The 14629-nt window shown below is 42.5% G+C and overlaps 1 long non-coding RNA gene across 10 annotated transcripts in view; it reads left to right on the top strand.

Moving 5' to 3' along the window:
• LOC138066863 (uncharacterized) overlaps positions 1-14629 on the top strand; it is a 190200-nt gene that overhangs the window by 161168 nt on the left and 14403 nt on the right. For all 10 annotated transcript variants that reach the window (XR_011140462.1, XR_011140457.1, XR_011140454.1 and 7 more), the window contains one exon: positions 14075-14268. This is a non-coding gene — a long non-coding RNA (uncharacterized lncRNA). The remainder of the gene's footprint in view (positions 1-14074; positions 14269-14629) is intronic.

Raw genomic sequence — 14629 nt, forward strand, 5'->3', positions numbered from 1 at the left:
CAAGTACCCAGTCTAACACTGGTCTGGTATTGAGCAGCAGTTGACCCTTGGATTAAGTTGCATTATAGTCAGTCTCAAGTGTCTTGCCCAAGGTCACACAAACAGTAGTTCACAACAGATGTTGTGTGTGAAGCCAGCTGTCCTAGGCTTGGGCCCTAACGACTGGACCGTTCTCCTCTCTCACAAGCCATACAGACCTTTGAAAAGCTAATTCTGCCTATCCAGGTACTATATGCTGATTATATTCTTTCTTAGTATATCAGTTTTGGCAGATCTATCTTTCTTCATAGGTCAGCCTCTTCAGTCCTTCTTGTTCACATTTTCCCTTTCTATCAATTTATTTCTGGAAGTGAGAGATCTAAAAAAATACTATTTAAAAAATGAAGAAATAGGTACAGAGTGTTAAATGACAGTCATGTCATTCACAACATCCAACTCTGAACAAGGAAATGAATAGTTGAAGCATAGTACAACATGTAGTGTTCTTATAATAAATATCGTTTTATATCAAATATAAATAAACAGTTTAGTGAATCTCTCTCTTCTACCTTATTTTACCTGTGGGAATGTACCTGTATGACAAATTGCTTCAAGGACTACCGCTCACTAGTTACAAATTAATTCACAATTCATTGCTGTTGTTATAAATCTGTTTGTTAGATTAATTTCCTCTGGAACAGCTTTTATGCTTTTCTCCTGTGTTCTCAGTCTTACATTGTGGATGGTTTTGTGAATTGTGTTTAAGTACTAAACAAGACACTTGACTGAATACAGTGAAGAAAGTAGCTGAGATGTTATGGCTAGTCTTTTAAAAAATGTACATAGTTTGGAATTTGCATATTCATGCCTGTTACTAGATTTGCGTGCAAAGATGAATAATGTTTAGATGCTTGATGTAATTGTTATGTGAACAAATATCAATTCCCGTTTCCACTATGAATTTCCATTTACGCTGTGAATGAAAAAGGGCTTAGTTGCGAAAAAATGTGTCTCTTACTTACAGCCTAAGATAAGCGAGGATATTCAGTCCATTGTGCAAATCACAGACATTAGAAAATGTATCCCCTTCCAGATGCAAGTGTTAGATGCAAATATTTGTGGGCTGTGTCAAGAAAGACTTAGTGGAGAGCTAGATCCAGTAAGAATAGCAAAACTATTGCAGCTGAATACAGAGTTCTCTGTGAGAAAAAGAGAGATAGTAAAATTAAAAGGGAAGACCGCATTAAGCTGGTGAAAACATGTCTGGCTTACTCATTTCACTGCACTAGGTACTGGAGTCTTCAGAAAGCAAGACTGATTTAGTCTTTTAGTTATTTCCACCTGGCATCAATTACAGAATTCTATCAGGCCTCTATTAAGCAAAGCATGTCCTATTGATTTTGAAAAGACTTAAGCACATCTTAAGTGGTTTGCGGAATTGGGACCTGGTACAAAGGATGATTCACATTATAACATTTTATAAAATGGGCAGTTGTGAATTTTCTTTCAAGTGAGGTTTGAATTAATCCCGTATCTTGAATATAAATGATGTCCTAGAGAGAGGCTCACATTTCCCATTAAATGAGTAGCCACCTTTAACTTGAGTGCTAGTTTAAAACTCATGTCAGTAAAACTGTTAAAGTGATACTGGAGTTATCCAGACATTGCTTTAAGTGTCTCTGAAGAAATTTAAGTGTCTCTGAGAAACTGTTTTTTAAATAAGCTTCTGTGTAAAATTAACCTTGAAAAAATCAAGATGATAGAATTGCTAAAATAAAATAAATTTTAAAAATTCCTCAAGAAGCCATATTAAAATAGAAGTATGCCTTTACTATGTCAGTAGCTATAAATTTTCTAGTAATTATCATGCAGTTGTACTTTCATTGCTGTATAATTATGTTCCCATATAAGGTTTCAGTATGAATTTCCTTTATATGTTTAACATAATAATTTTATTCATCAAGTGTTAAAACAGTGATTCAAAGTGAAACCTATAGGAAATGATTATAAGATTAAATTCTAATTATAGGGATATTATTTGACACAATCAAATTATGGTATATATGCTTTCAAAAAGAGAGATGTATATTAGTTTATTAGAAGTTTTATAGGCAATTACTATATATGTGATTTTCTTTTTAAGGAAAGTGACAGAACAGATGTTTCTAAAGGAAGAGAGTGGAGGTAAACTGTAGAATAGCAGTCTTATAAACAGAGCAGACAAATCTCACTAAAAATTTGATTTTAGAAGGAAGAAAAAATATGTCTTGTCTTATGTGCTATCGTACTTGACTTCTGACTCCTTTATTCTGATCAGTACCTCTGGAATTACTTTAAAACTCCCGAAATCTGATTGAAATTTCATGAAAATGGGCTCTTACCTGAGTATAATAAGCAAGAAGGACGTTTCATTGTGGTTTCATATTTTAAACTGTATGAAAAACTGAGGAAGACTGAGATAATGAAACAGTCTATCTTTACAATGCAAATATTACCCTATTTTTTTTAAGATGTTTGGCTAGGTGCAAGTAAGACAAAGTGAGATGAGAATGTTTGTCTCCTCTCTTGGGCAGATTATCATCACTTTCCATGCCTTTGTGATTGATGGAGGGTTGTCCTCTCCTGGGGTTCATCATAACCCTTCCTACTTTTAGGGTAAGTCTTCAGAAGGACGTACTTTATAGACTCATAGGTGTTAGTAAACAGCTCTGCCTTAACGTCTGGGGTTGACTGTTCTGCCAGGACACAATCTGAAGAGCCTCATTCCTCTCAGCAGGTCTGAGGGAGCTGGCACAAAGTAAAGAATGGAGTCTCTTTTGGCCTGGGGCATCCTCTTCCCCTCTGGGGTGTAGAGGAAGGTGGGGGAGAAGTGCAGAACTGCCAGCCCGAGAAGTGAGGGACAGTGATTTGCTTCCAAGAGCAGCCAAACAGACCAGATAGAGCTCCTAAAAAGCTCTTCGAGATGGGGCTAGAGTGTGGCTTTGCTGGTAGGCTGATAATTTGAATGGTGGTGAGGTCAGGACACATAGCAAGATACTGTGCACTTGAGCGAGAAAGCGATCACATTGTCTACTGCAAGTGTGGACTCGCTGCACGTGACAATCTTAGTGCATGCTGAGATGGTGGAGGGTCTGTCTCCAGAAGGGAACAGCCAGGGAGAGCTAGAGCTACAGCTCAGCATCAGTCCTATGGGAGTGGATACACGGTTGCTAGTGGATTGCTCTTGACTCTGGAAGAAAGGAAGAAGGCAGCATAAGATTTGCATGAACTGCAGAGGCTCTTTCTCCCTTACCCAATACGGTACAGAATTGGACTGAGAGGCTTTCTAATTGGGGTGGCATTTGGGGCCTGTGCTCCAGGAATGTACACCTAGACATTTTAGTAATGTATTTGTACATAAAGATTGCAGCCTGCCTTATGAAGACCATTTTGTATGAGTCTCTTGAGCAGCTGCTAACTGTCTTACTTTTGTGACTTACCTAGATAAAATTTTGAAGTAGGCAACACATGTATTAACTGTATGCGAAATGGTATTTGCTAATCCTTATGAAAGCGAATCAGGAATGCTACTTCCATATATAAGTTATCATTCTGCTTTCTAGCTATATTCCAGTTAGAAAAATATGAAGCCATCCTTAATGCCCAAATGCTTTTGTTTTTGTTTTTTTGCATTTTTTTTTTAATCATTAGGGCTTCACAGATGGCTATGGTGCTGTCTGAGTTTATCACTGTTCATGTTGCAAAAGCCACGTGTAGCTGTATAGCATACTCCTTCAAAATTAACAGCAAATTAGTAATCCAGGGGAGGAGTCAATAGGTTTAATAAAGCGCTTTGACAATAAATAATCCGTTTAGAGAATGTTTATAATTTAAAAGTATTGTGTCACTGGTTTTGAAATTGCACATCAGCAGGAATAGAAATATTGTATGGTAAAGCCGAAACAGTGCGATGACAGGTCTGTTAAGGAAAGTACTTGCATCTTTTAAAAAAAGGAAGCCTGGAAATGTTCATCTTTTTAAGTGCTCTAAGGAACAGAAGTAGGAACGGTTTATTGAATGAGATAATAATAAAGATTCCAGTGGATGCTAGAGGGAAAATATGTGTTCTGTACAACACTAATGTATGCAATGAAAAGTCACTTACAGTGCTAACAGCCTGCACTTACAGAAACCCACAAGCAAATCTACTGAGAGGAAGGAGAGGTTGGAAGGCTTTGAAGGTTCATTTGCGTGCAACAAAAATCTCTGTCACCTACTATGTGATAGATGAGAGAAAGCTTCTCACTCAGGATCAGGTTGTCATTCGGACCGTGAAACCTGTGGTTGCGCAAGTGAGAATCATGTGAGAAAGTCCTTTGGTTTCAAAGAGAGGGTTCAGAGAAGGTGCTCTGAAGGTGGTGGGGGAAGAGTGGTATGCTCTGAATCTTGCTGTACTTTTCATAATTACAGCTTTTTTCATAATACAGCTGCATTACATGTCAGATTCAGTTATTCCTTTTAGTCACTACATGTATTTGATTATACAAAGGTCTCTATTCTGCCTGTGAACTTCACAGGAGGGTGGAGACGGTAGATGGAATGCCTCCTGAACACTCAGTTGAAAATTAATTCAGATTGGCTTATGAATGGTGTTGTCATGTGGCCTGAACAGTGTTAGATATGTAGGAAAGATACCTGGTTGAGTAACTTGGAGATCTTACTAATGATCTGGAAGAGAAATAAAATTGAAATTCCCAGAGGCAGCTAAATCAGGAAAACCATGAATGCTGGTGAGGGCGGGCAAGTTTAATTTTATACAGGCACTTAAAAAATGAAGAAAGAGGCAGAAAAAAATAAAATTAAAGTTCAGGGAAGTGCACTTAATATATCAGGAAAAATAATTAAGCTATTCAGTGGGAGGGAATAATCAGCAAGACATCAAGGAATGAAATTAAACAGCAATTTCCATTCTATTATGCAGGTGAAAATCTGGAAGAACTCCATTGATTCCTAGGAGTAGCAAATTATACCTTCCTTACACATGACTGTGATTCCTGTTGATACATCTATGTGCAACTTCCTTTTATATTTGAGAACAGGGATTGTTGTTGCAGAAGTACAGGTGGTCTGGTATCAGGAGATGGCTGTGCACCAATTTACAAGCTGATGGAGCCTCTTTCCAGCCTTAATTATATGTTTAGCTTTAAGCTGGCTGAAGTCCATGACCTTAAATTTAACTTTCTCGATGAGAGGTTTTTTGTGTGTCTCTGTGTGTATGTGCTGCTTGCTGTAGAGGAAAAGCATGGTGTATTACCCTGATCTGATTGCTTAGCAAAGTAGTTTTCATACCCATAGCCCTTGGGGGAAATATAATTCCCTCTATGAACTGGATTAATCCCAAAGAAAGTGCATAGATTAATTTTCTCATCAGACTCCATCTCTCACCTTGGAGAAGTCACTTAAATTGTCTGCATCTTCATCCCCAGGATATATTTTTAAGGTTATACCTCTTTCTCCCGTTTGGTGTGTTGTTCATTTAGACTGGCAACTCAGCTATCTCTCGTTATGTGTTTGTTTGGTGTAAGCACTGTGGACTGGATATCGTTGTATGTAAATAAGAATAATAGCAGGATGAAAAGGACATAAAACCAGAGGTGAGAAAGAAAAGCAATACTTTTGGCATGTGCTGGACTAGCACTTAAACAGAAAAGCTTTCATGCCTTGGCCTTGAGAGTGCAGCATTCAGCAGTGTCCGTTGCTGACACGTGATTTAGTTTGCTGAGGTGCGTGCCACACGGTGACAGCAGATGGTAAGGCCAGACTCTGCCTCTCTGAAATCCACCAGCAGCACTGTGTGTATCACACAGCTTAGGGGGTCCCTGGCAGTACACCATCTTTAATGAGCTGCTGATTAGATAGTACCTTCATTATCAGAAGTAACTCATTCCGAGCATCATAGGATATAATGCATTTAAATTGATTTTGTTTTTACATAAAGTGTATTTTTTTATAATTCAATGTATACTCTCAGTTTTTAGGCTGCTCTATATAACCTCTTGATTTTTGTTAACTCTGAAGCAAACACAGTTCAATGTTCACTGAAAAACTCAGGTTGACAGAAACTGAAAATAACTGCTTGCATTCTTAGTCATTATCTTCTACTTATGATCTGAGCTGTCAAAATGCCTTTTCACCAACTTCTATCAGTTTTCTTACTCGTCTTGGTGATGGAGAAGCTGTGGTGTAATGTACACACACTTGGACCTATTAGCACCTCATAAGTCTATGGGTAGCTGTGTGCAAGTGATGGGTAGCTGTGTGCAAGTGGCATCTGGGTAGCTGGGTGTTCAGAAAGTCCTTGAGAGGGTCCTTTCTCTAAGCAAGTGTATCTACAATCCTCTAGTCTTCATCTGTGTACAGCAAGCCATCACTTCCTTGGATGTGGTATAAATATACCACCTGTTGGTGATGCTAGTGTATACCAGTGGCCTTTGGCAGACTCTGGTGTCCTGAGTTTATCAGGTCTTGCTGAGTCAGCAGGACTACTAGTTTCTGGAGCTTATCAAACCTTCACACACTGGTTTCTCAGCATGTACCTTTCCTCTCTTTGGCTTGTTGTTTTCTGGTCTTGATACAGGAAGGTTCTTTGTGACACAGTGAGTTTCTCTGATGAGGCACACATAGTAGTAAGTGCACACATAGATTAATATTTCCTCTTCTTTTTTTGCTTCCAAATGTACTACTTTTTCAGTACTTCCCTGTCTGTGCATTAGTAGTCATGGTTCAATCTGAGCCATCATTAGTCCATATGCATCACACTTCATTTTATATGGTTTGTGTAAGTTTAAGTTTTGAATGTGCTAGTCCTGTGGTGGAGTGGTCAAACATAGGTAAGTGTGGCCACTGGGATATTACAAGGAGGAGGGATTACTGCTGCTTATTTTACAGGAAAGGATGCTTTCTAAAAGACCTGGGGCTTTGCTATTTTGAAGGGAGCTGTCAGCAATGAGGGTTGAGATGAGTCTCAGAAATTCTAGGAGATGAGTTTCTGAAAGAGTCTGAATCTGACCAGAAAGGATTAAGGGTCGATCTGTGTGGGGGTCCTCTGATGTTACTGAAGGAAATCAATGTTACTTTCTCTTTGGATTGGCTGAGTTGGAGCACTTGCCCCCTGCCTTATTGCCATATTATACATGGTTTGATATCTGTGTTCTTTGCAACCCACTGTTGTCCAGGGGCTGTTAGGTTTTCTGGTAGGCATCTCCCTATTAGATAATTGTTTCTAATTAATTTTTAAAATTGAAAGTGTTTTAACTTGAGTTTTAATTGTGCTTCGTTTTGACTAGGACTTAAACAAACCAACAAGTCTAAGACGACTGTGATCTGGGCTATAAGTGTACCTGTATTTTCACTTGATTCAGGTGGAAGCTCCAGTTCTATTTTTTAAAGCTGTTCCCAACTTACAGCCTCGCTACAGCTAAAGTCTTCTCTCCTTTTTAATTATCCTTTCTTACATGTGCAGTTCCAGACCTACCTGGTCAGCTCAAAGTGATTTCAGTTCTCTGTGGTTTTCATGCACATTGTTTCCTTTGTCAGGAACTCCATACCTGTTGCCACTGGACATGCATCCTTCATTCTCCTGCTGAAATCTCTCCTTGAACATGTTCCACCAAGGAGACTTTTGACTGTAGCTATTTCTAGACTAAAAATTAAAGTTAATACAATTACATTAAAAAAATCCTTCTGTGTTATCCTCAATTCATATGTATTAGTCTCCCAAGTGACCACATAATCATATTGTCCTACAGCCTTGTCCTTCCTTCTCCTTTGATCTTCTTTAACATGGTTTATAAGCTTTTTTTTACAAGTTGATCCATCTTTGCTGATATTCCTGAAGTCCATGTCCTATTCTGTTCTGTGTTATTGCTAAAAATTGGCTAAGTATGTAAGAATTCCTCTGAATGCTCCCTAAATACTCTGTATTGTTGCGACCTCACATGTCCACTCTTATTTCTGTTATTATGTAGAGCCTTGTTGACTAAGCAAGCAGGGATGCAATTAGGAAGCTTTTGAAATGGGATGGAAGCAAGCAAATGGTCAGAAAGTCATTGAGGATGAATGCTCCAAGCACCCCAAAATATTTACTTACCTGTGGCTCTGAAGAAGAGTGGTTCAAAGCAATCCCTGTGCTTCCTGTGGGGAAGGTATGTCTTTACTGAAAAAGGAAGACCTGATTGTAGTATTTGTGTTACATTGTCTTAATCTAGCTGACACAGATAAGAATGGTGGCGTGTGTGTGTTCTCAGCACACGCCATGTACGCTATATGTCCCTTACATGTTTTTGCTACAGAACTTGGTGATGGCTTTTAGTATGGGAAAAGCAAAGATTAGCCAAGAGTCAGAGGTGAAACCAATGGAGAAGACAAAAGAGGAATTTGGCCCTGCTCCGAGTTTTGCTACCTGTATTATCCTATTTTCTTGCTCCAGATGTTGCTACTTTCATACGGTTATCACTGTCATTCTCCATCGAGGGCTGAAGTTGCTGATGGCTGTTCATAATTAGCATGTGTCATTATGGCCCTTAGTTATAGAGCTTCACAGTCTTGCTCATCCTGAAAGTTAGGACATTTTGTCTGCGTTTTGCCCTCAGTGAAGGCTTGGGCTAGTTGCTGGGATCTGTGGGACATCCAAGGTGACAACCAGCAGAGAAATCTGTAACTTTGTACTTTTAACAAAAAGCTTTTTGTTTCACATTTCTGGGCTGCTGCAGGGCACCCCTTGAATCACAGAATCACAGAATGGTTGAGGTTGGAAGGGACCTCTGGAGATCATCTCGTCCAACTCCCCTGCTCAAGCACGGTCGCCTAGAGCACATTGCACAGGATTGTATCCAGGCAGGTTTTTGAATATCTCCAGGGCAGGAGGCTCCACAACGTCTCTGGGCAACCTGTGCCAGTGCTCTGTCACCCTCACAGGAAAGAAGTTTTTCCTCACGTTCAGGCGGAGCTTCCTGTGCTTCAGTTTGTGCCCGTTGCCTCTCGTCCTGTCGCTGGGCACCACGGAGAAGAGCCTGGCCCCATCCTCTCAATACCTTCCCTTCAGATACTTGTACACATTGATGAGATCGTCCCTCAGTCTTCTCTTCTCCAGGCTGAACAGGCCCAGCTCTCTCAGCCTTTCTTCAGAGGAGAGATGCTCCAGTCCCTTCATCATCTTCGTTAGCCCTCCGCTGGACTCTCTCCAGGAGCACCATGTCTCTCTGTATTGGGGAGCCCAGAACTGGACACAGTACTTGAGATGTGGCCTCAGCAGGGCTGAGGAGAGGGGCAGGATCACCTCCCTCGACCTGCTGGCTGCACTCTTCCTAACGCACCCCAGGAGACCATTGGCCTTCTTGGCCACAAGGGCCCATTGCTGGCTCATGGTCAACTTCATGTCTACCAGCACCCCAGGTCTTTCTCTGCAGAACTACTTTCCAGCAGGTCAACCCACAACCTGTATGAGTGCCTGGGGTTATTCCTTCCCCAGGTGCAGGACCCTGCACTTGCCTTTGCTGAACTTCATGAGGTTCCTCTCCGCCCAGCTCTCCAGCCTGTCCAGGTCCCTCTGAATGGCAGCACAGCCTTCTGGTGTGTCAGCCTCTCCCCCCAGTTTAGTATCATCAGCAAACTTGCTGAGGGTGCACTCTGTCCCTTCATCCAAGCCACTGATAAATAAGTTGAACGATGCTGGACCCAGGACTGACCCATGGGGGACACCACTAGCCACAGGCCTCCAACTGGACTCTGTGCCACTGACCACAACCCTCTGAGCACTGCCATCCAGCCAGTTCTCAATCCACCTCACCCTCCACTCATCCAACCCACACTTCCTGAGTTTACCTATGAGGATGTGATGGGAGACAGTGTTAAAAGCCTTGCTGAAGTCCAGGGAGACAACATCCACTGCTCTGCCCTCATCTACCCAGCCAGTCATTCCATCAGAGAAGGCTATCAGATTGGTCAAGCATGATTTCCCTTTGGTGAAGCCGTGCTGACTACTCCGGATCACCTTCTTGTCCTCCAGATGCTTAGTGAGGACCTCCAGGAGGAGCTGTTCCATCACCTTGCCAGGGATGGAGGTGAGGCTGACAGGCCTGTAGTTTCCTGGCTCCTCCTTCTTGCCCTTTTTGAAGACTGGGGTGACATTGGCTTTCTCCCAGTCCTCAGGCACCTCTCCTGATCTCCAGGACCTTTCCAAGATGATGGAGAGTGGCCTAGCAATAACATCTGCCAGCTCCCTCAGCACTCGTGGGTGCATCCCATCGGGGCCCATGGATTTATGGATGTCAAGTTTGGACAAAAGATCTCTAACCCGATCCTCCTCAACCAAGGGAGAGTCTTCCTTTCTCCAGCCTTCCTCTCCTGTCTCCAAGGTCTGGAATTCCTGAGGAGTGGCCTTAGCAGTGAAGACTGAAACAAAGGCAGCATTCAGCAACTCTGCCTTCTCTGTATCCTTCGTCACCAGGGCACCCGCCCCATTCAGCAGCGGGCCCACGTTTTCCCTAGTCTTCCTTTTGCTATTGATGTATTTGAAGAAGGCCTTCTTGTTGTCCTTGACATCCCTTGCCAGATTTAATTCCAACTGGGCCTTAGCCTTCCTTGTCGCATCCCTGCACACTCTGACAACGTCCCTGTATTCCTCCCAAGTGGCCTTTTCCACCTTCTGTGTACTTCCTTTTTCTGTTGGAGTTTTGCCAGGAGTTCCTTGCTCATCCAGGCAGGTCTCCTGCCCGCTTTGCTGGACTTCTTCCTCAGAGGGATGCACTGATCCTGAGCCTGGAGGATTGATTCTTGAATATTAACCAGCTTTCTTGGACCCCTCTTCCTTCTAGGGCCCTACCCCAGGAGATTCCCCTAAGTAGGTCCCTGAAGAGGCCAAAGTCAGCTCTCCTGAAGTCCAGCGTTGCAATCCTACTCATTGCCCTGCTCCCTCCTCGTAGGATCCTGAACTCCACCATCTCACGGTCACTGCAGCCAAGGCTGCCCCCAACCTTCACATCTCCAACGAGACCGTCTTTGTTTGTTAGTACAAGGTCTAGCATTGCACCTCTCCTTGTTGGCGTCTCCACCACCTGAGTCAAGAAATTATCATCAGTGCTCTGCAGGAACCTCTTTGACTGTTTGTGCCTAGCTGTGCTGTCTTGCCAACAGATGTCAGGGTGGTTGAAGTCTCCCATGAGAACCAGGGCCTGTGATCGTGAGGCTACTTCCAGCTGTCGGTTGAAGGCCTCATCGACGACTTCCTCCTGGTCAGGTAGCCTGTAGTAAACCCCCACAACAGTGTCACCCATTTTAGCCTGCCCTTTAATCCTTACCCATAGGCTCTCAACTTGCTCTTCATCCACCCCGAGGCAGAGCTCCACACATTCTAGTTGCTCCCTCACATAAAGAGCAACTCCACCACCTCGCCTTCCTGGCCTGTCTTTCCAAAAAAGCACATAGCCATGCATGACAGCATCCCAGTCATGTGAACTATCCCACCATGTCTCTGTCACTGCAATGAGATCATGGCCCTGCGACCGCACACAGAGCTCTAACTCTTCCTGCTTATTCCCCATGCTGCGTGCATTGGTATACAGGCATTTCAGAGAGCCAGTCAAGCACGCAGGCTTCCCAGAAGAGGTGCAAGAGGATCCTCCATAGCCATGTTGCATGCTGTCTCCCCTGGTTGTATGCACCCGCTGGAGGCATCCTGACTTGAGCAGTGTTTTACTGACTCCCCTGCCACTATACCACTCCCCTTCCCCCATCTTGCCTAGTTTAAAGCCCTCCTTACCAGGCTGGCCAATCTGTTGGCAAAGACACGCGTGCCCCACTTGGTAAGGTGGATCCCATCGCTCCCCATCAGCAAGCTTAAGCTTAAGGCCCTAAAGCTTAAAGCCTGAAGTCCCTGCTCCTTCAGAGCTGAGAAGGGATGAAAAAGGAAACAAAGTTGTGAAGGTGAAGGAGATTAGCCCAAGACCATGCAGCAGGTCAGTGGTTGTGCTGGGACTGCAGGCAAAATCTGCTGAATTCTGGATCAGAATCTAATCTGCTTGACTGCACTGCCATGCTCAAGGCACATGGGTAGGATGGAGACATCCAGCTGTCTGGGTAACAGGCAGTTCTTTTGTGGTACTTTAAATCCCCCTGTTGACACAGAAATACTGGTTATCAGGAACCTTCTGCAGCCCCTGAAGAGATTTGCAGTAGGGGCAGTGGCTGTCACTCTACACTGCTTATTTATCTTTGATCATGATTCTGAGAATCTGAAATGTGCTCATCCTGAGTTGCTGGAGGGAAATGCTGCAAGGTGCTGTCAAGATGACTGATTTCCAGGATTCCACAGACAAAGTTACAGCCAAGCTGACCGTGCCTCATCCTGCTCCATGGGCCATATCATCTTGGTGCTCCTGTCTTCCCTCAGACAGCTGCATTCACAGAACACCTTGCACACATGCATATGGAAAAGAAGATGTCTCATGTAATTTCCGTATCAAGAGCACCAACTCCGCTTTTTACTGTGTGTGTCTCTGGAAGAACTAGTGCTCCAGTTCACTGAAGGTTTGGTATTACTCAAAACCCCCCTGTCTCTGGATGTAATGGGATAACACATGGTTGCTCAGGGTAGTTCACTGTCAGTCATACATTCATCATGGACTTTTTCTTTCTTAGTCTAATTTGATGGAATACAGCAAGTTTCTGTACTGTCTATACTGTGAGCACATAAATCACAACCGCAAAATAGAAAGTGTGCTAATTCTTTTTCCCATTAAAGTAGGATCTTTAAAAGGCATTAAAGTAGGGTCTTTAAAATAAGGCAGAGGGTAACTATTCTTTTGAAAACTGCTTGGAAATGAGTCCATTGTTATCCTTAGTGAAAAATATTCTGTGGCCACAGGAACACGTGAAAAGTATGTTAGGGAAACGGCTTCTCTTGATCAGGTTTCTGGGTCAGGAAGTTAGTGGATGCATCTGCCCCAGCCTGTGCTTCTGCCATCGCCATGAGCTATTTTCTGAAGACTGAAGGCAAAACCTCTTTGCATGTGTGTTTCATAAGAAACTGGTGAAATGTCTCATGAGAACTTTGTTCAGAGTGAATGATGAGCTGTGATACTTATGGACAAGAAGAATGATAGTACTAGGATAAGGCAAAGTTTGTATACCAGTGGAGTGTTGAGCAGCCCATCTGGTTTGAGCAAATCCTCATAGCTAGTCAAGAGACTAGAGAAGTGAACCTCAACTTTAGGGACTGAGGATTTGCCCTCCACTAATTGCTGTCCATTAGTTCCCTCAAAACTCTGGGTTGAATGCTGCCTAGTTCTAGCGACTTATTTCAACTTGATATTTTAGTTCCATTAAGACATCCAAGACAGCAAAACTGGATAGGTCGTCTGGTCTGTGCGTCATCAGCTCAGAAATACACCTGAGGAGTGGTTCAAGTGTGATCTTTCACAAATACTGCTAAGGCACAGAGGCATCATCTTAGCTATAGCATAAGGAATACCCCTGAGATAGTAATTACCTTCTAATCCTCTTTGGTGAGAGCTACTGCAAATGAATAATTCACTGTTGCCAAATATAAGAAAACTATTCATATTAATTTAGAACTTCTTGTGGATGGGTTTTCTTCTGGGAAGTATCACAAGGGAACAGATTCAGGATAGCCTGAACACTAGAGAATTTCTGACTATTAAGAAAACAATTGAGTTCTTTTTTTATTTATTCATTATGAAACCTAATTTTCGGTTCCTTGATTTGGAACTTCTTGCCAAACAGTTTTTTTTCTCCACTTGGGTTATTGCCAAAATATAATACAAACAAATTAGCACTTTCTTTTTCAAAAACTTTAATCTAGTTGCTTTTGCCATACCAGCTAGAAAAGAATAGACAAACTGGAGGCATGAAACCTTCTTAATTTTAAAGCCCAAATTAATTCAAGCTTCTTGATATTTTTAGCCTTGAAGCAAGTAGATTGCTTTTAAGGGCTCAAATGAAGCAAGTAGATTGCTTTTAAGGGCTCAAATTTTCATCTTGTGTGATATTTAAAGCTAGCACATGTCTGTATTTCATTAAATGTGCTGTCATTTTGCAGCTGGAAATTTTGCCAGTATGGATTCTGAGCCTCTTCAACATCCGTTGGGAAGTGTGGCAGCCTGGTGAGAGACTTCTTGTTAGGTCTGCCGAGGCTATTGCGTGTCCAAAAGTTCAAGAGAACACTTGGTTGTTGTGTGGTGTGCAGGAAGGCTGACCCTATGCAAAGAACTGATCTTGATGCGTAGGACTGAGGTAGGAACTATGTGCTTCTGACATAGGGCTGATGTCTTTGTGTCACTGCCCTGGTGTATGTCCAACAAGTCTAACATGCTGTACCTAATGCCTGCGTGCAGGCAAACTGGTAGTGATAGTCTACATGTGTTCTGCTTTACCTACAGATATACACGGCTACAAAAATGCAGAATAAGGTAGCCCCACATTATGCAATTCAGTTTTCAATGATAGAAAAGCCTGAAAAACAATTGTGGCTCATAGTCCACCTCTAGGACAAGTCAGCACCTGTCCCTGTGTGTATCAGCCATTAGCGACTCAGTAGTACAGGTTCAGGCCTACAAGCAGGCGCAGCTCCCGTGGGAATACCTCTTCTGTGCTT

This window comes from Struthio camelus, chromosome 3 (genome assembly GCF_040807025.1).
Source record: "Struthio camelus isolate bStrCam1 chromosome 3, bStrCam1.hap1, whole genome shotgun sequence".
Taxonomy (NCBI): Eukaryota; Metazoa; Chordata; class Aves; order Struthioniformes; family Struthionidae; genus Struthio; species Struthio camelus.